This window comes from Struthio camelus, chromosome 2 (assembly GCF_040807025.1).
Source record: "Struthio camelus isolate bStrCam1 chromosome 2, bStrCam1.hap1, whole genome shotgun sequence".
NCBI lineage: Eukaryota > Metazoa > Chordata > Aves > Struthioniformes > Struthionidae > Struthio > Struthio camelus.
The window spans coordinates 41,853,082-41,874,269 of record NC_090943.1 but is presented as its reverse complement, the minus strand read 5'-3'; the positions used below and the strand labels follow the sequence as shown (position 1 = coordinate 41,874,269).

At 41.4% G+C, this 21,188-nt stretch overlaps 1 long non-coding RNA gene across 2 annotated transcripts in view; it reads right to left on the bottom strand.

Annotated features, from left to right (window-relative positions):
• The window catches only part of LOC138066332 (uncharacterized), a 155,899-nt gene that overhangs the window by 111,013 nt on the left and 23,698 nt on the right, over positions 1 to 21,188 (bottom strand). For both annotated transcript variants that reach the window (XR_011139676.1, XR_011139675.1), the window contains exon 2: positions 8,661 to 8,787. This is a non-coding gene — a long non-coding RNA (uncharacterized lncRNA). The remainder of the gene's footprint in view (positions 1 to 8,660; positions 8,788 to 21,188) is intronic.

Here is a 21,188-nt window from a genome sequence, read left to right as displayed (position 1 = left end):
CCCCAGCCCCAGCCCTGGCCCCACTGGCAGCCCCCAGCACCGGCTCTGGGAGCCCCCAGTCCGTGTGGCACATGGACACAGCAGCATAACTTCCACTTTGGCAGATCACTGGTGAGTAAATGGAGGAACAGGTTTATTCTGCCTAAGTGAATACAGATTTCTTTTCCCTCCTATAAAGCACGAATTTGGTGCCTGTTGGTGCAATTGGTGCAATTTTCTATGAATGGAATATTTTGATTTAAGCTGCTACTGAGATGTTCAGTGCCTTACAACATGAAGAGTAAGTATAACTAACTAATACCTAGCTCTGTTTTGCCTTTTTATCCTTTGTTTTACCACTGACACAGCAGTCTTGCATTTGTTCAGGCCAAACTGTGCTATATTTACACTACTTGTAAGTTTAGGATTCGACTGAATATGAGTAATAAACTCAGCTCTTAAAAATTCTTTACATCTATCCTCAAACTTGTATTTTCCTATCCCTAGATTTGATAAATAGCATATGTGGTGAGGTGGGAAAGGTGTTCATAATTTCCAGCTGAAGTGTTGCCTGGTGAAGTGTCAGCTTGGGTTACATAACTCATATATAAAAAGACTTTTTGTGGCTGTTAAGAGAATAATTGGTTCACCTAGTTTATTCCCCTATCTCACACAGCTGTATTGGTCTTTTATTTCATTATTCAGGAAAGCCTGCAATGACCGCTGCAGTCCTTACAGAATAACATTCCTAACATTAAGAAAAAATCTTGTAGATTAACAAGATAAGGTCAACATTTAAATGCTAAGATCTGCTAAGGAGGATACAAAGTGTTTATGAGAGTGTTCTGTTACCTTGATGTGGGCCAAATCTGAGGTTTGAAGCTGATTCTCGTGGGAGAAGGCTAATGTGAACTAAGATGTTGGCCTGGGACTCAGGAGAGGAGTTTAGGAGCTGCAAAGCTCCTAACTGAGATACCTCAGCCAACTGCCTGAAGTGCGGTGAGATGATTTGGACCATTTGTGCATTAACCATGAGACAGTCTCCTCCAGTTTCAGGTGTGGGTAAATGAGCACACATGGGGAACTAGTAGAGAGTAGCTAGTCAGTTGAAAATTCATGAAAATTACCTTACTACACACTAGCCTTTCCAGGCTAGTAGATAACGTCCTAAGGTTACTGCATAAATATACTACTATAATAAAATAATAAATCATTGTCATGACTTCCCTGGGGATAAAAACACAAGGAGTTAGACGATTTTTCAGGAGATACTTGAGTGCCCTAACAGAGAGTAAGGATTCAAGGGAAGGCAGTAAGGTTCCCTCATGGGCTCTTCAATGCCTAAGCCACTGCAATACCATTATTTACTGATTATATCCTTCCTTCTTCCCATCAGTATGGGAGATGGCAATGTTAGCATTTAGAGAGATGGTATTGTCATATGCAATATACGGCAATGTGGTGTAGCGACTGAAACTGCAGGTACTTCACTATCATTTCAATTAATTTTCTTAGCAGCTTTCGGGTAGGATGCAGAACAAAAGAGAAGCAACTAAGCATATCACTGTGATCCTCAGCCTGTGAGCAGCCACTGGTGACTACATGTAGCTCTTCTTCCCAGCTGAAGAAACAGGCACTTGTAGAAAGCAAAATATTGAAGGTAATATGCTGCCTGACAGGAACAGTTGAGAATTACTGCCATAAAGCAATCACACACTGCCACTACAAAGTGAGAATATGCTTCACAAACAAAGAGAACGTTTTACCATAAATCCTTCTCCTCCAGCATGTTCAAGTCTTCTAAATCTCTACACACCTATGTGTCAGGCAGTCAGGCTGCTCCATACAATCTCCTTCTCCATCCCCATCTTTTACACACCACCTTCACCTCTCCCAGTCCTCCTTTTCCACAGTGCAAAGGCAAGATCCCACCCCACATCTATCAGAGCCAGACTTCTTGCCATTAAGTGGTGGGTGATCCTCCATCACATCCTCTACATCTTGGAATCTTCTCAGGCTACATGTATCATTCCATTAAAAACTCCCCTCTCCTCTCACTTGAGTTGTGAAGATTAACTAGGGAGCGTGCAGAACATGTTCTGGAGATGAGCAACGTTAAACACATGGTTGATATTTGTCTAGAAGCAACTGCATTATTAGCAGCAGTACTGATTGCATGGAAAGAAGCACACCTATGTAAAGGGCACACATCTGTGAGAACTGTTCTCTGTCAGTTCACTTCAAATGGGGAGCCATTCCAAGCAGCGCTGGAGAATTTTTATGTCAATGAACCATGCCTTTGTTGTGCCACATTGTACAAGAACTGTACTAGAATATACTGGCAAATCATCAAGAGACACCTTCTGCAAGGCCTTTGTAAACACTACTGCTTATGTTCCCCGAATTTAAAACATGGTCAGATTTCTTACACCACTGTTAAATAAAGTGCATATAAAAATATCTCCTTCTGTTAACTTTGAGGTTAAAGCTCACTTCTCACAAACATCTGTGAGAGCAAAATGAAATTGTACAGATGCCCATGAAAAAGGGAAGGTAAACAGGAGATGTCTCCGAGGCCAAGCAAACGTGTTTAAAATCCAAAAGTTTCCTGCATCATTTTCTTTGTACTGAACTGCATGTATAGTTTGTAATAGCAAATTATTTCCTCCTTCAGGTGTCCAATCAAAAGTTACATGAAGTCCCCCTTTCCCAATTCCCCAACTGCATCATAGAGAGCAATATAATAAGGCCCCATTGACAAAAATATTCCTTGATTGCAAGGATCGTCGATATCCTGAAAATGAGTTTTCACAACACTAGAGGTGCACTTCAGCTCACTTTGCCAGGTGTTTGCATTGCAGTGATAATTTCCAGCACTGTGCCGGCTGCTGAATATGGCCCAAAATTGGAATCACCCCCGTATGAGTATTCAGATTGCCTAGAAAAAGCTGGGCAAAGAATAGAACAGACTACCAGTGCAAGGAAAAGAACAGAGCACCCCAAATGCTAGCTGCATCACAGCGAGCATGCAGGATTCATTCTTACAGCTTTATATCAGCAAAAGTTTCTATACTGATACACAGAAAAACTCAGGAAGAATCTCAGTGTCAAGTCTTCTTTCTAGGTTCAAATCTGTATTTTTGTTTGGGTGCTGGGGCAAACTCAGGTGCACATGTTGGCACACACAGCGCCTCTTTCCTCTTCGTTAGGTTATATGCATAAATGCTTTTCTTAATCTGAATTTCCCTACATGAGTTTGGTAGTGACTTTCCATCATCGTAGGCAGCTGTTAAGTCTAGTCTACAGTTTCATGGCCAAGGAAGATTCCCTCCCTTTCTCAATAAAAGTACAGCCTAAAACATTTGAGTGCTGGTGTCTTTCCAAGCTTTTCCTCACTTTTCCCATAGACAGACAAAGAAACAGGTGAGTGTCTTAGCTCACCATGGTATGAAAGACAATAGTATCTAATCCCTCACAAAACTGAGAGCTTCACATATGCATGTGTAGCACCCAAGGCACTGCACCAGGGCGACTGTTCACACTTGCACTGAGTGTAGGTTACCCATCTGTAATGACAGAAGGCATCACACCGCTGAAACCAGCTATCACATGCAGAAGCTACTTCCACTTCCCTCACTCTGCCTTTCTATTTAGGAAATCATCACCTCAGCTGTCCCCAGTTTTCCCAGGGTGATCAGAGGAGGCATTGCCCTAAAACTCGAGTAAAGAAGGCAAAATCTGCCCCTGAGTGGTGGTGGTGGTGGTACACCCTGAGCACACCTATCAAATTGCTCTTAGCTGAGGTCACTTCAGTGAGCAGACTGTGCCTCAAGTCAGAGTACCAGAGAAAGAAATCAGCAGTTACTGCCTAAATAGAGAACCGCTGCTGATAATAACTTATTTAGCAGAAAGCTGTGTTCCTCCTTTCCCCCTGTTTTGCCTGTCAGTTGTCTCTTGTATAATCAAAAATTTCACCTGGACATACTCTTGACTGTTTCTGAGCAGCATTTCTTTCTCCAAGGCCAAATGTTTAAAAGTAATTAGTGATTTCAGAATCCCTCCTTCTTGGTACCTGGTCTGAACAATGGGAGGCCTGATTTTCAGTAGGTATATGCTGAAAAGTTGCTATTTACGAGCTTTTAAGTTAGGCAAACAATGGCTGATGCCAGAAGTATTAGTTTTACTTGAAAATGTTGGCCCTCGTGTTAGATACAAATAGCAATTAATCAGCTACGAGTTACTAATCTCAATTTTTGGGTTTTTTTAAAGCACTGATGATGCTAAAATGGCTTTATAATTGGCTAGCATATATTTAAAAGGAGCTATTTTCTTCACAGATCTAATGTAATTGCTCTGGCTTTGACAAAGACTTACTCCCAAGAAAAGGAGATGAGACTGAGGCGCATCTCAGGCTCATTTGTGCAGGCAGCACAAATTCAGCCTCTGGTTCCTAGGCCGTTAAAGCACAGCTACACAGTAGGTACAGGCTTGTCTGCACCAGCTTCAGGTGCATTAATCCTGAAATTGGAAGTGGAGCACAGACGCACCGGAGCAATCTATCCCAATAGCTCTGCACAGAGAAGTCTGAACTTTCTGGGTCTGGTGGTTGCTCTCTGTGGGCTCTGGGAATCCTGGCTCTCTTCTCCTGGCCTTCTCGTGAGGCAGTACTGTAAGTTTATGCTTCTTCTTGAAGTACTTCAAAACCTGCAAAAGTGAACACTGCCCTAATCACTCATGTTTGTGATATGTTTCTTAATGAATTGGAAGACACGTGAATAAAGAATATCCAGCAGAAGTAAAAAATGTCTGTGCACTGATACTGTCACTAGATTCTTCACCTGCAGCCATCGCACTGCATTGGGACTGCAGGCCTGCCTTAATGCAGCCTGATTGCAGCTGTGTCTGCACAGGTTTCCTAAAAGAACTTGCAAGTCTAGCATGGTTACTTGTCATCTGCAAACCGGGAGTTTTATTCACAGTTTGCTAGAAGCCACACTAAATAGCAACATCAGTCTGGAGATCAGCTTCTGCAGCAGTGTTCTTATCCTTAAGCCTGTGCAGATGGGTGATTCCCTGTGTGCTTGCTATAATGGCTGTGCTGCCGAAGACGCTAATATTCTAAGATATATCTCTCCAGGGTGCTGCTGACAAAAGGAAATTTGTGTCCGGTTTACCTGGGCCTTACCAGTACCCTAACAGTAAGATGCTGTATTAGAAAGACAGGTGCACCTTTCACAGAAGGACTCTGTCAGAAAAGCTTGAAACAGTTTATTTAACCAAGCTCATAAATAGCAGCTTCTCCAAACAACCAGAAATATTTATGCTTCCTATTTTCTTGGAGTTCAGAAATCTGTGGCTTTGTTACCAGTGCCGCCTGTGAGGTTATTGAGAAATTAATTCTACTGTCAATGTGTATAGACAGAGCTGTGCTATGAACACGCACCCAAATAATATGTATTTTGTCTTTCTTTCCTCCCTCCAAGCACTGTGCTAACAATATGACTCTTTACTATCAATACAACTTGCGATTATGTAGCGATAAGCAATCCACAGTCAATATGCCATCCTATTAGGCAGTGTTAAGTTATTACAGGTCGTACTGCTGAGCCTAAATAAGACCTGACAGAAAAGCTCATTAAATCCAAAAAATCTCGAATTAAAAAATCCCCTTTTCCTTTTTTTTTTCCCCCTAACTAGACGGAGGTATTTAGCTCAAAGCTCCCAGTCGCCCTTGTGAAAGCAAGTTCCCTGTGGTGCGGGAATCCGTCACAGAAGGGCTACACGATTCACGGTATTAGATTAGCACCGGTTGCATTGGTTCCTTCCCTTGGCTGACCCTGCAGACAGCAGTGGGGCTAAGGTACTAATTCCTCTCCCAGTTCCTTCAGCTTTTCTAATCTCATGAGCAGGCCTCACAGTCCTTAGAACATAAGTGACACAGAGAATGCCATCTCCTTCTTGCTAAATATATCTCTACCCTTACTAACCTTCCCCTCTCTTTTTCCATCCGACAGACACTGCCTGTAGTGGCTGCCCTTCTTGCTACACATGTGCCAAAAGCCCACAGACCAAATTACAGACTTATTTATAAACAGTGATGAAGATTTTGAAATGTCAGCTTACACCACTCCTCAATTCATAGTTTGCCCTAGACACAGTACTCCATCCTTTAGCAAGAAAGTGCAGCTATCATGCTAAACGACAGTCTTAAAACATCTTCAACATCTGAACTTGGATGTTCACCCCTCCAGTTGCCCCCTCACAGCATTGGCCTAACTTTCATGTGCAATTATGCACTGTTAGGAGAGAGGAAAAAACTACCAAAACTATTGCTCAATCACATTGGCAATGCACAGTCATCTCAACTATACTGATTTAAATATAAAATTAAACATCAGGACTGTGGAAGTGATTGCATGATTCATTTTCATTGGGTAAAAATTCTATTCATTTTAATTCAGTGTAGCTCTTGGCCATAATGCCTGCTGAAACCATGTATTGCTTTGTGCAGCATTTTGGTTCTCTTCACTACAGAGTGCAAAGAGCTGTAGTGATATGTCCAGTAATGTGTCTTCATCTCACAAAGTGCTTTAAGCTCCTGATGAATGTTAAGCAACTAAGTAATCCGACTGAAATCATCAGGATTAGCCAAATGCTTAAAGTTAAGCACAAACGTGTTTTCCTGGATCGAGGCTCAGGGGAATACAGAATTCTTGTCGGCACGTTCAGTTTAAAGCATAAAAAGAAAATCTGGATTTTTAAAATTCTTTTGATCATTGGAAGCAGGTAGACATCTTGGCTTGCTGAAGTAAGAAGTGTGCCGCTGTACGTGGGTGGGGATGGGAGAGGATTTTCGGTCCTGGGTGCTATGGGCCCACACTGGTGGCTGGTTACCTCAGAGTATGAGGCTTTAGCGACAGTAGCAACAGAGTCCTTTATCCTGGATATTTGATTAGCAGATTAACACTTACCCTCATGGGCACAATCAGTGACGAGGCCTGCCAACCGTAAAACCTATCTCCTCCTTTTTGTAGTTTGGTCTAGAAGGGAAAAGGGTATCTCCATGCCAGCAGAAAAGCCTACCTGGCACCTGGCTTTCCATTACAGTAGTGGAAACCAGTGGATTGCATATTGCGTGGAGAGGATGCAAGAAAATGGCCCCTTGAGCTCCTAGATACCAAAAAATAGACACTGCTTGCCTTCACATTTTTGCATGCTCTAAGAAGAAAGCACAACATACTTAATATACTCCATGTTATCTGGTACCATCTTTACTCCCTCAGTGACTTTAGAGCCATTCCTTACAGTGAGCTTCCAAGAAGCAAGGAAAATGGTAGCGGGACACTAAGAAACTGGCTATGGTCATTTCTACAGGTGCAGGTTATTAAAAAAAAATACTTTCTGAAGGCTGCTGCTTTCTTGGACAAGTGATGGGGATGACAACACACATATTAAGACCATACATGAAAACATCAGGTCATTATCTACATTATCAGTATTTGATGTCCTTTCTCCCAAACCATTACTGTCCATCCTATCAGGGACGATCTAAGACGTCAGCAGCCCAGAACAGTGCAAAATGGTGGCTGCAAGAGGAAAAGGCTTGATGGAACACGCATTGAAAGAAGGGATTGCAATCAGGACAGCTGATCAACAGCAAATCTGCTTATATTTTGGACAAATAAATGCCCAAACTCCAGAAGCTCCATCTTCAAGAAACACTAATCCCTCATCCCTCTCTGAGAAAGGATTTGAAACATCAGCACTTGCGAATACTGCCTTTTCCCACCATTTCCACCGTGAAATTCAGATGCATTCTCAGTGAGGAGAAGGGAGGGAGTGAGAAGGGAAAGTTTTCCCCATGCCAACCAATAAACCTGTTTCATAATTTGCTAGAAGATACTTTTCCATCAGAAAATGCTATTATGACATTCATGGCAAAAATGACCGGGGGCTTTTCTACCTTCACCCATTTTAGATGTTTTTGGCAACAGTCAAAATTAAGCCAATAATCAAAACAAGGTGCTGCAATATTCTAGAGATCCAGGCACCTGGAAAACTCCAAATTTGTTTAAGTCAGGAATGTAAAGCTATACCATGATGCTCTGGTATTGTTTGGTTTCATCATCTGTCTCCCTCTTTGCCCAACTTTTATCAGACAAGACAGAAAGCAGGCACTCTTTATTCTGTATGCACAGTAGCTCTCTCAAAAACATCTTTATTCAGCTACTTCGCTAATGTCTCCGGCAAAGGCATCAACATGCTTTGTGCAAAATGAATTACTGCTAATTAAAAATCAACAGAAATGAGCATGCAACACTCTGTGCCCCATTAATATTTTAACCAGCAGCATGAGTAATTAAAGCTGCGCTAATTTTTTCCTCTCTCGCACAGCATCTATAACCAGTCAATAAATTACATAAAAAGTACAGGTGTGTTTCGCTGTCAGAGGCATAATATAATGATAAATCGACATCATTTCTCATACTTAACGGTCCCCCATTTGGTGCCAACTAAGAACTTGCTGTTATCTTTGCATTTGTAAATGACACACACGCATACCACACACACACACACACAACACACATACACACGCTTGCTCGCTCTCTCTTACACGCGCGCACACCCACCCACCCACCTGCCCATGGGGCTAAAAAGCGAGGCCATGCACCAGCACTAACCTACGCTTCTGGTCTTCCCCAGTAATTGGGAGCAAGGGAGTCTGTGTGACAAGGTACCCGGAGCTGAGCGGTTTCTCGTTCCCTGCGAAATGCCGTGGCCTGGGGTGGGCTTCGCTCAGGAAGGGTGCTAAAGGAGACAGGGATTAAAAGGATGAGTTCTGCTGCTGTTCGCCAGTGCGTTTGAAAACACAGTTACAGGACCCCAGCCCCATACTCAGACAGAGATTGTTAGGGAAACCACTTATATTTATATCCATTTTAACGATTGCTCTGGTGAGATCTTTTTTGTCCCCCCTGTGCAGTCCGTACAGATGTTAAGCGTTGCTCTTTTTTCTTGCATAAAGAATGGTGTGAGTTTTTTGCAACTTCCTCCTGACCCCTTTAAATTGTTTCACATTTCCCCCTTTAAATTCTTGCTGGTCATTTCTTGATCTCCGCCTTTGCCTGAAGAGGGGAGGAAACTGGGGACAAAGAGATGAAGGAAGCAGGCGCTGTTATAAGGCCACTATCCATGAAATCCCTCTGGAGGCAGAGAAGGGAAGGCGGATAAGGGGAACAGAGAAAGAATTTGGGGGAAAATTGCTTTGTTAATCATGTCATTTTTGCAAAAAAGTGTTAGTTACAGAGCAAAAAATTGTTTTAAAGCTACCTTTACTGCCTTGCCAGATCAGCTAGAGAGGGGTACTGTACCGTAGTTTGGGGTATGCTGATTTAAGCCGAGTCCGAACAGTACAGCAGAGGGTCAAAGACATGCTGCCAGGAATATAGAAGTGAGTGAGATCACATTCGACGTTAAATTACACGAGAACCCATACATTTGTGTTCTCAGGAATCCCTACTTTTTGCTGGACCAGCAAGCTCCCCTCCCGGCCACTCGCCTGCATGACCTGCTCCCCTTGCAAAGAAGAAGCAGGTGCCCAGCAAAGTCTCTGCGTGTTGAGGCTGCCTCTGCTCTCCCAGCCTGGCTTTCTGCTCAAAGGGGAGCATATCGCCTTAAGAGTTAATGTGATTTTACAGCTCCCCGGTGAGGAGTGAACATGCCGCATACTGTACATGCTCTGATGCATGCCTTGCCTGGGGGGATCCTGAGACAGAGAAAGCCCCCAACTTGCTGGAGCTCACCCAGTCCTTATTCCATTAATTCAATAGAGGCGCGACAGTTCTGTATTTAAGACCAAAAAAAAAAAAAGAAATAAAAAAAAAAAGAAAAGAAGCTATGCTACCCTATGGAAACTATGATTCTTTGTTTCTACAAGTTAACTAAATGCAAGAGACCATTTTTAATTCAATATTACTTAAGCAGAAAATAAGTCCCTCATTCATTCGTCCTATAAGTAGCTTTTTCATTTTTACTAATTAAACAATTGTTTACTTTATAGTGGCAGTAAAAAATACTGAAAGTACTTTTAGCCTAAGGCAACCAGATGCCCCAGATTCATCAGGCCAGTCCCATTTTTTTTAATGGACCTTCCTGTTGTCTGTTGCAAATTGTCCGGGTGCTGAGCTGTTCCAGTTTTCACAGCCCCCTTCCCTTCCTCCCAGACAGCCAATGCTCCAGCCCTAGTTCACTTCCTTTGTGTCTGACATCTGCACCATTAGACACCGGAAAGGTGGGCAGGTAGCCCAGTGGCCACAAAACCTGTTTCATTTCTTGGCTGTGCCCCAACAACCCCGCTGCCCTACCCACAAAAATCTTCCAGGATGCTAAGACCGCAAATCTGGTCAGCTTATTTTAGCCAACTGTACTATTTAGAAAAATTAAAATAATTATTGCTTGCTTCAAAATGTTTATCTGCCTCTTTAGTTTTCACAGAACGTTTCCTTGTTTCATGGTTAATACTTGACTGCAGAGAAGTAGTTCTTAAAATATATATATATTTTATATATATATATGTATATATATATGATTGTTTGGAGAGATCTGAGCCTGAAGCTGTTAATTTATTTATTTTTTATTTTGCTTTTTGGGATTTGCAAGGGGGCTGCTGACTCTGGACAAAAGACATGAAATAAAGTTGGAATAAGATGTACCCATACATCTTATGGGTCAGGAAGTTATTTGTATAAAAGCCCTCTAGAAAAGCATTGAGCAGTAACATTATTGGGAACCAAAGAAATCGCTCGATATCTGGGCTGCCATTCTTCCTCGGGGAAACTGTATTTAACAAAAAAAAAAAAAAAAGGCACAAAGCACACATAAGTGCCTCTCATAACGTGAAAGATTTCTGTTTAATTTTGTTTAAGTGTTCTGTGCTATCAGTTGCTGCTTGAATTAAATGAAAAGCAATTTCAGTGGTAAACTGAACCCTTAAATGTAAGAAAAAATTTCCATTTTCTTTTGAGCTATGATCTTAAATTATAGCAGTGCCCACTAGAGCTGTTTGAGCTCAGGTTGTGTTGGTGTGTTTGTTATAATAAAGCCCTTACTTAAGCATGATTATGACTTGGCCACAACAATACCTAGCAGGATAAAAGGTGACAGGCAAAGTCTTACTATGGGAAAGATTTTTTTTTTAAATACAGATTTAAGAAAAAATCTGCCAAAGTTTATCACTTTAAAGGAGATCCTGTTCACATAGTTGCTTATTAAAATAAAGAGATTTTGATAGTGCCTCATTTGATCAGAAGTACAGTTAGGACTTTTAAACGATCCTTGTTTTGATTCTCATTTTTAAAACACAACACAAATCATGTCCATTTTGAGAAAGCATTCTTAACAGCTGACTGAAAATCCAACAGTAATTTTTAGTATTTGAATGAGTGAAATAATAAATTAAGACAACTCAATAGCACAAAACATTACCCAAATTATTTTTGCACTGCTTGAAAATTAGCTTCACACCAAAGTAAAAACGAACAGTTTATATACATCAACGACTATTAGAGCCGTACAGAAATCTTCTTAAATATATGTTCTAATTTTAAAAAGTATAATCTTATTCTTGAAGCTGAATTTAAATAGTAACAGCTGATGTAAAATGTCCCTCTCTGGCATGTGGCAGCCATTTTAGGTATTCAGGTTGTTTTGTTGTTTTCTGCTAATACTTATACAGTAGAAATATAAATAATTGAATTATAGTGAATCCTATCGGCAAATCATGCAGCATTTCAGGGTAACAAGTTAACTTCTGAAGTTCCTCTGAACAGATCGTTTTTGTTTTTAAACTAAGATTAGAAAAAACAAACTAAGAAGAAAATTAAGCATAGAAATAAATGTGACTGATACCCAAACTTTCCCTAAGCATGTTTTGCCCTTTCTTCACACTAAAATTCTTGAAGCATTTTGGAACATTAATTTAATTTCTCGATGCCTGTGAGAAAAGTATGGTAACTGCATACTATCCCCATTTCACAGATGAAGAAATTGATATTCAGCAACTTGTTCAGAGCCACTTGGGAAGCCTGTGGTAGATCTGAGTATGGATACTTCGTCACACACTTGGTTGTACTGCATCAGCTTCTGCTCCTTCCTTCCCAAAACATGTCCCATCTCCCTGGGACTTCACAGGACAAATTCACACAATGAGGCTTTACAAAGGCAAAGGTAATGCATCTCATGACAGCATATAGCTTTTTGGTAGCATCATCTTAGGAAGGCATTTCTTAAAACTAGATCTGCCTATCTATTATGCAGGCATCACTATGGTTTCTAGCTCTGCAGTAGCCGAACTGACAAACACTACAGCTTTCAGACTTTGTCCTGTTGAGCCAAGGCTGCAGTCTATAACACTTGTAATATTAGATGCCTTTTGGGGAGCTAAGGAAGCAGAATGGGAGAAACACAGGAGTCTAAGGAATTAAAGGCAATTTCAGTTTTAATTCTGAGCTGCTCGGAATTGTGTCGTGTGAGACCTAATCAGATAATGAACGGGCGAGACGTAGAAGCTCAGCTTGAATACCTTCCCCAGGCTGCTCACACAGCCCAAGTTGCAGCTCAGTCGCGTCTTTTACAGTTCCTGCTTTCTGACCTGAATTAGGATCGTTTGTTCCATTTGTGCCCAGTTCCATTTTAAATCCAGATCCCTGCAAAATATACTGCTTGTTTCTGATTCCTCATTCAAGTGTATTCCCACTTGTCTTTTCCCCATCACTCTCTGCCCCTTTTCTATCACAGCCAACCCTGACTGTTACACTTGTAAGGCTCCTCATGGCTACAGATCCCCCACAGATCATCTTTTTTTTCAGTATCGATTCACTTACTCTCACCTGTGCACTGCCAATGGTGGCAGCCTCCATTCCTCATCAACCACGTTTTCTTGGAAGTACCTTTATGCTTTCTATTAGACTGCGCCTTACGCTTCAGAGAGTTTCCCACAAAGTATGCACAGCCATTACTTCATATTCCTTCATTTCTCTCCTTGAAACTCACCTATGCCACAATGCTGATAAAGCTCTGACAGTAGTTTTTGTGTTGTGACTTGTCCCTATTATGCTAATGATAATAATTTGCCTGTTATCTGATGCTCCTCCATTGTGTTGCATTCACCTATTGTTCCCCGTCATGTTCATAGAGCCTCCCTGAAAACTCATTTAACTCAGTGTAAAGACTCCCACTGCTTTCAAAGGGTTTGGATCAGGCTCCTGGCTGATAAGTCCTTTCCATTTTATAGGCACAGTTACTGGCACAGTGGGGGCCCTGTCCAAGTAAATCATACATCTGACAACATTTTATCCTTCTTCCAGCTTGCAGCTCCATAATAGCCACCTTGTCTTTGGTTCTGGGTGAAGGGAAAAGACTTGCCACTGAATATAGTGGTTTCATTTAAAATTAAATTTAAAATAAAAAGGGGGCTTCTTTTGACATTGTTTTGAGGATGCTTAAGCTTTGTTCCATGCCAGTTCTCCTTTTATCCTAATCCATTTATCCATTCCTACTTTAAATGTTTCACATTTCACTTAGCTAGCCACGCAACTAATTCAGCTAACATTGAATTAGAATAGCCCCGTCCCACAGGCATTTAAAAGCCCAAATCCCCTGCTGTATTTAGATTTTTTTAAAGACCTATTCCCAAACATGTAAACCAAATCTTCTCAAGCCTGGGGCAGTTTGAGTCCTTTTCTAACACTGACCCTGTGGCACCCAGAGGTCTAGGACTCTGCAGAGTCGCACAGAAATTTCCGTTTAAGTTGTGATGCTGCCTCCATATTCCTGGACCAAATGGTTCAAAGGAAATGCGTACTTCAGATGTCGGTGCGGTAATAGGAGGCCAGGCCCCCCTGTGCAAAGGCACGGAGAGGACCTACTTCCACCACCTCCTTGCTCCAGGTAGAGGGTAACCCAGAAAGGTCTTCCTTATCTCCCTCTCCACCGCAAGAGACAGAATAGCAAGTTTTAAAATCATTCCTAGGAGAGTCTGCAAGTTGGCACAAGAGACTGTAATGGCTCTAAACCTTTAACATTATTTTAATGCTATATTTAAATATATATGTGTCATTTAAAATAACTCCCATGCCCTCCTCCCATTTGCTATTATTCATTTCAGCACCGATGCAACAGCCAAATGGTTTACCAGCCTGTGTCGCTAACACTTGCATAATAACTTGAGATCTCACAACCCCTCTATTTATCAAGCAACAATGTTACCAAAAATAACTATATGCATAGCTATAAGGGGAGTTGGGGAGGGGGAGAGGGGGAAAGGGGATGGGGAGATTTGTCAATACAACTTGAAACCTGCAATAAAGAGCTCGTGTTGAAGCTTTAACAGTGTTGTAAGTCACTTTTTCTGATGGGGCACTTATCACAACACGGAGCTGGGGGAGAAAGGAGGCCGTGCAGGCCGTTGTATGCACCGCTCCAAGCCCTTGGAGAGACGCCAGGACGGGCAGGTCAGAGCGGGGCTCCAGCGTGCCGCTGCCAACCTGTGTCTCTGCGAACCAGCAGCGAGTAAAACAGGGGAGACCTCCGAGGCCAGATGCACGGTGCCCGTGTAGTAACCCCGCAGCAGCCCCTTCTGCACCGCATCTTCACGACACGGGAGAAATAGTTATTTCCTGTGCTGTTCACCAGTTGTTCACAGCAGGTAGATTCAGTGCAAAATGCAGTAGGTTAATGAAGGAGGAACGTCACGGCTGTGTCCATTGTCCACTTACTGTAAACTGTTTCTCGGGGTGTGTGGGGGGGTTTGTGGGGGGGTGTGGGTGTGTGTGTGTGTGGGTGTGTGTGTGTGTGTGCGTGCGTGCGTGCATGCGTGTTTTCTTTGCAAAGCCTGAGCATTCCTGGGGGTGGGAGGGAAGGAGGAAGGGAGGCAGCAGCTCTTTAGAAAGGCTGCTTCATCTGTGAAGTTTACAAAATACCATCAGCATTGCTGAACTAATGAATAACAAGAATGTGTTGTCTCTAGCTTTTATGCAGACTGTTCTGAAAAGATTCAGAACTGTGTGGGACCTGCAGTGTTGATCTGCCTATTCCAGGTACAGCTTCAATGATTTTTATCTCAGCTTGGAACACAGAGTGTGTTCTGATACTAATACTGATAAAAGCATAAAGGCTGATGCCATCTGCCATGGCAACTATCAAGATGGCAGCTGCTTTTCATCAGCTTTATCTGAACTTTGCATTAATGGGAATTCAGACACTGTGGGTGCGTTTTCAAAAAGGACATAAAAATGATAGCACTCCTCTGAATAAAACCAATTCCTCAAATATCAACCTACTCTCATCTCCTTTATCTTTCTGGTAAGAAAAACGAAAGGGGGTGGGGGTGGGGGGGAAATCCATGTGTGCTCTCTTTAGATCACCTTGTCTCTTTATCAGCCCTAGTCTCTGATGGCAGTGGTATTAGACGCTTCCACTCGTACAGGAGCAGCAGCAGGGCTGTAACCCTAAGAGGCTCTGACTTTGAATCCCAGCACTGGCACTGCTGCTACAAATGGGATTCAAATGTGCAGTGTCTGAGGGCAGCGCAATCAACAAAATAGCATGCTAGCATTCAGAGCCTACCGCAGGTAATAACAGAGGCAGTCCTCGAAGAAAGAAAGAAAATTAAAAAAAAAAAAAGGAAGAAAGAAAGAGAAAGAGAGAGAGAGAGAAATAGGGAGGGGGAAAAAATGTTCTAGTAGTAATCCTAATGGGCTTTTTTTCCTCGGCAACTGTTTACAGCAGGTACACCTTCTCCGTGTTCATTAGCAGCGCTAGAACATGACAATTCACTACAGAAAGGATGCTAATTACAGCACACAAGCTTTGTGTTGCTGGCTATAAAAGTATATACGAAATATAAATATAAGATGGTAGTATACTAACATATTAGAATGCTGTTACACTTCCACTGATTTTGCTATTTTCCAGAAGGTTATTTCCCTGAATTTTTTTCCTGTGCTAATTAAATCTTTATTTGATTTATTTTTTTGGTTTAACTTAGCATCTGGCTCTCTCCTTCTCAGAATAAATTTTATTGAATTTTAAGTAGATATAGATATATAATGGATGTATCTAAACAAAAAAACTATAGAAAACAATGATGCTAAACTGTACATACACTGGAATCCAAAAATTTACAAAATATGTTCTCAAAACAGTGTTTGCTGTTACTACAGATTGCTTTGGCAAGTAATACTGAAATGCTTGAATGTTAGTGAAAGAAAGCCTAATTAGAAAGCAGAATCAGGAGAGCAAGTTAGAAATAGAGAAGACAGGGACCAGAGACTGGATTGTGCAAAACACTGGGTGTCTTCAGCTTTCCAAGAAGTCGGTGGCAGTTGAGGTTGCTCCCTGGCATCACAAGTTAAGCCCCAAGGGACTGAGTTTACTAGAAGTAAGAACAGCGGATCAAATCATCAGCTGCTGTAAATCAGCTTAGCGCCACAGCAGTCAAAGCTGGGGCCTAAACTGGGCCAAAATCAATAGCCCAACAACACTCAGGGCTAAGCAGAATCCACTGATCCACATCTGGGTTAAAACTGTGAACTTTATTAGTAGTAATGCTGAAGGGTTCATTTTAAAACATTTTCATTCCTCCTCAACGTTTGCCTCTGGAAAAATATTATGAAATACCTGATTCTGTCAGAAAAGCATGACAGTTGAAGGCTGAGGAGGAGAGAGATGGCTGAGGCTTATAACACCGATTATTGCTTTTTCTCTCTGCAATCCACCATTTCAAATATGCACTCATTTTCTCTTTGTGTTTTTGTGTCATAAACTAAATGAGGGTAGTAGGCAGGTTAAGACCACTTTTATTTTCAGTAGTGTGAAGAGAAAGAGAAAAATGTTTACTGATTTCAGTTAAAGCAACAAAATAGTATACAAAATGCAAGCTTTCTCCAGACTTTGTATTTTCAATGCTTCCAGTCCAATCCAGACCATGAGTGACTGTTGGGATGCTGTTAGGATGCTTAAATTGAGTTCTGTAAAGTAAAATGAGTCCTATTTCTTTTTCCAGTAAAAATGCCCCTCCCTAAAATTAAAATATCAAAAAGGTTCACTGATATCATTGTTTAACTTCCTGTAGGGTGATCAATAGCTGCAAGACCCTGGAGGCCTTATTGCCTCCCAATAGCTTCCTCCAAACTATGCATAAGGAGCCTTGATATACCTAAGAGGAATACAAGGAACGCAAGGAACATGAGTAATGAGGAGCCTGAACTGCTGCTGCCTTTGCTATCCTTACTATAGGGACAGGAGATTTTCTGTCTCAGAGCTATCAGTTCAACAGCATTTTTAGGCACTAAATGTTCATCTAAAAAAAATTGCCTTGCACTGGAAAGTAACAGTAATAAAACAAAAGAATAGGAAAAAAAAAGAATCTGGAAACATAAGAGCAAAGCTAACACCATGCAGACTTTTAGGACGCAGTTCTCCATGTGAAAAATTCAATTCACCTCTCCCTCTTGCAGGAACGTATTATCAATGTTTAATGCCTATAGCAAAAGATAAACACTTTCTGGAAGGGGGTGAATGAAGTGTGCACAGAGCCACCACATTGCTCTGTGCTGGCTACTCTTCCTGGGAGCTAGGAGGTCATTGATTTTACAATAAAGAAAGCAACAGGGAGAATTTTGTGTCTTACCAAAAGAGGGACAATTCCGTTCTCTAATAAACCCACCTTCATAAACCTTCTCATTCTTTCTGGCTCTACAGCTTTACTGTTGCCATCCATTGCTTTTATCATTTGAAGACAACCAGAGCTTTGCCATTAATTTCCAGGGAAGCAGGATTGCTGAAAAATCTCACATCTTCTGAAACTTTTTTCCAACACAAAGACAAGTGGTTCTCAGAGAAAGGTGTTCAGAAAAGACCTCCACCCCTCTCTACCATCCAGAAAAACATCTAGAGGCCGTGGCAGATAAAGCATTAAATCCACAGTTAAAGAAGGAAACAAAATTATTAGTTGTGCAAATAGAGCTATTAACAAAGGTCAAAAAAATTATTATAAGCAGCTGATTAGGAGATCACATTTGGAAAACCAAGTACAGCACTGAAAAGGATATTAAAGAAATTGAAGAGGTATAACAGAGGGCAACCAAAATGATGCAAGAACTCCAGGACTTGACTTCTTTGAAACTTTGGAAATACTTGCTCCCTGTTCTTCAGTATGGGAAAAGAGACAAAATAAATGCAGAAGAAGGCAAAGCAGCATGAAGCTACAGAAGTCTATTACCAATTAGGAAAGACTGTCAAGCTGAAAAAAATAAAGTCAACGAGAAATAGGCCATTAAAAGTAGTAGCTTAAACTCTGTTTAAGTCCCTATTGAAGTCAATGGGGTTTACCACCCACTCACTTGACTTTCAATTCTGTTCTCAGAATGAGATTTCTTAGAAAGATGGAAGAACAAATGTGTAGGGTGTATATATTAACATATTACGTGTAGCACGATCTTTACAAACTATCAAGTAGTTAGGTAAGTATTTAGATAGGAAAATTCTTACATGAGAATAGTATTGCTAATAAAATTATTCTGCAATCAGCGAAGATAACGCTGATTTAGAGCAGTAGAGGGACTGGCCCTGCATGCTGAAACTGGGTATGGAAATTTCCATTCAAAAGAAGTAATGTGACTTCAGTATATATATTATAATCTTGTACTCACAAAGCTCTATCACCTGAGCCCAAGCTGCTGAAATATATTTAATTCAGCCTCAATTGGCCAAATCTTAAATGGGATTTAGGTAACCATTTGCATCCTTTTGCTTTGAAAATCTGGAGCAGTTGGCCCAGGTCATTCACCTGATATATAGGCTGCCTAGAGAGCACCCTCCTTAGCAATGATACAAAGCACTGTAGTTCCTGGCACCCAGGACTGATTTTATAGTCTTTTGTGATTGAAGTTGGAGATTCTGAGATGCAATGCTTTGTTTTTCTCATTAAGACACTGATAAATTGTATTTACACTTAATTTTTTCTAAGTTTTAAAATGATAAGAGTTAGTGCAATATACAGGCTCAGAGAGGAAGCAGCTTGCCAATCTCTGCAATATAGCATCCTTTCGTATAAAGTGGCCTTTGACTGCTGCATCCCTGCCCACAGCCCTGTACAGTATCAGGGACTGTATGCAGCCAGGAGTTTCATTCCAGTTCAGTGGGACTGCTTGCATAAAGAAGTGTAAAATACTGCTGTCTATTATTAATAAGGGCAAAAAATCTGATGCCTGGCATTGAAATTATTTTGACATATTAATATCACATTGTAACTATGTCACCAAAGGGGAGGCTCTGCATGTTCCTGCACTTCAATTAGTCTGCAGCTGTAATGGTCTGGTAATGGGGTCTCCATAGAGTTACACTGAAATTGCTTTCCCTATCCTCATCTTATATTGCAATGGCATTGAAGCAGGGTCTTCATAGACATGCCTTGCAGTCATGATTCATCATTGTGAAACTGGTATTCTGCTAAATAAACTTTCCGTGACTTTTTAAATGTGATATGAACTCATCATTCAAGTGACCTGAAAGTTAGTTTGACATGAGAAAACATGAGGAGAAGGAAGTTGGGTAGCAGGTTTGCAAATGCAAGTATTGTAGCTGCTATGAAATCTTTATATTTTTCAGGGCCTTAGTCCACTTAAAGGATTAAAAATGCCCAAGCATTGTACACATTATACTTGATTTCAAATAAAATATTCCACAGCTTATTTCATAGTTCAGAAAAAAAGGTGAAAACATAAGCGTACTTGCTGGTTGTTGAACATATGACTGAATAGATTCACAGCTCCTTACCCATACATTCCTTTGAGGTCATGACTGTCAAAGCCTGTAGTGGTTCTGAAGTTGGAAAGGCTACCACTTTGGGTTTCCTTTAGAGAAAATAACTTGTTTCAGTACTTACATGAATGAGATTTCAAACATATCGGAACAAATGTTCCGAACATCGAGTAATTTGATTTCCTTAGAAAGCTGTGCTTTATCTCTGTCTTGTCCATATACATGTGCTACTAAAAAATAAACTAGGGTTATGGATAAAAAGATCAGTAGAGATTCTGCATTTATTTGATATGGACTTTTCTGCACAAAAACTGCCTTTGTGCAGTGAAAACAGACTAAATTTAAATAACAAAAAGGTAGTCTGTGCTGGGATAAAAACATCTGTCCCGGACCTTGCAGATAAACTACTCTAGCATGTTTTCTTCAAGACTTGATCTGTCCCATCGTGAAAGACTATCAGTCATCAGATGGATTTTGGTTTCCATATGTTTTACATTTGTGACACACCATGTTTTCCAAGAAGGAGATCCCTGATATTTTACTCAGGTGCTTTTGAGGGGAGAGTCAGATGCTGTGACACGGATCCGAAGCTGTTACTACAAAACGATCTCGGAAAAATCTTCATACAAGTCCTGCACTAAAAACTCAGAGTACAACATCTGTGAGCCGAGATTGTGCTGGAATGGGGAGGGCAGCAATGATATAAAGCTCAATCAAAATGGTAGGCAAAAGCCAACTTCACTGCAGTTCCACATCGAGCTCACAAACCGTGCTTCAAGGACCGTGAGCTTCAAGGCTCATGCCCATGTGAGTGCGTGGAAAGAGCATGCTGTGTCCTACAGAGCAGGTCGGCGCAGCCTCAAGGAGCTTTTCCCCAGCATTGTGTCTGACAGGTGGTAGATAATCATAGGTGACCATAAAGGGTTAAGGGGTGACCATGGAGGGGAGAGCAGGAAGGGGCATTTAGCTATGAGTGGAGGGCTGGATTTCCTCCCCTGCAGCATTCACCACAGCGAACAGGGACTATGCTGTCTGCACTTTGTTATCTTCCTGACTTGCTCTCAGCTTCCACACATCTCACACATGTTTAAATATATGGTGCAGTGAACAAAACCATGAAGAATCAAAGCAGCAGGTACTGAAAGGAAAAGGTGCTGCTGAAGTAGAGCAGGCTAGCAGCAAGAAACAGGAGAAAGAAAAAAAAACAAGGGCAGACTACACTCTTTCCACAGGTAATTTAATTGCAGCTCCCAGGAACACAGACATCCGATGTTACCGCAGCCTCTGACAGGGTCGTTTTGGCATTCCTGGAGGAGACAGCATAGTAAGCCACGACTCACACCAGCTGCCCACCACGCAAGCTGCCACAGCTTACTGCAAGCTTTCGA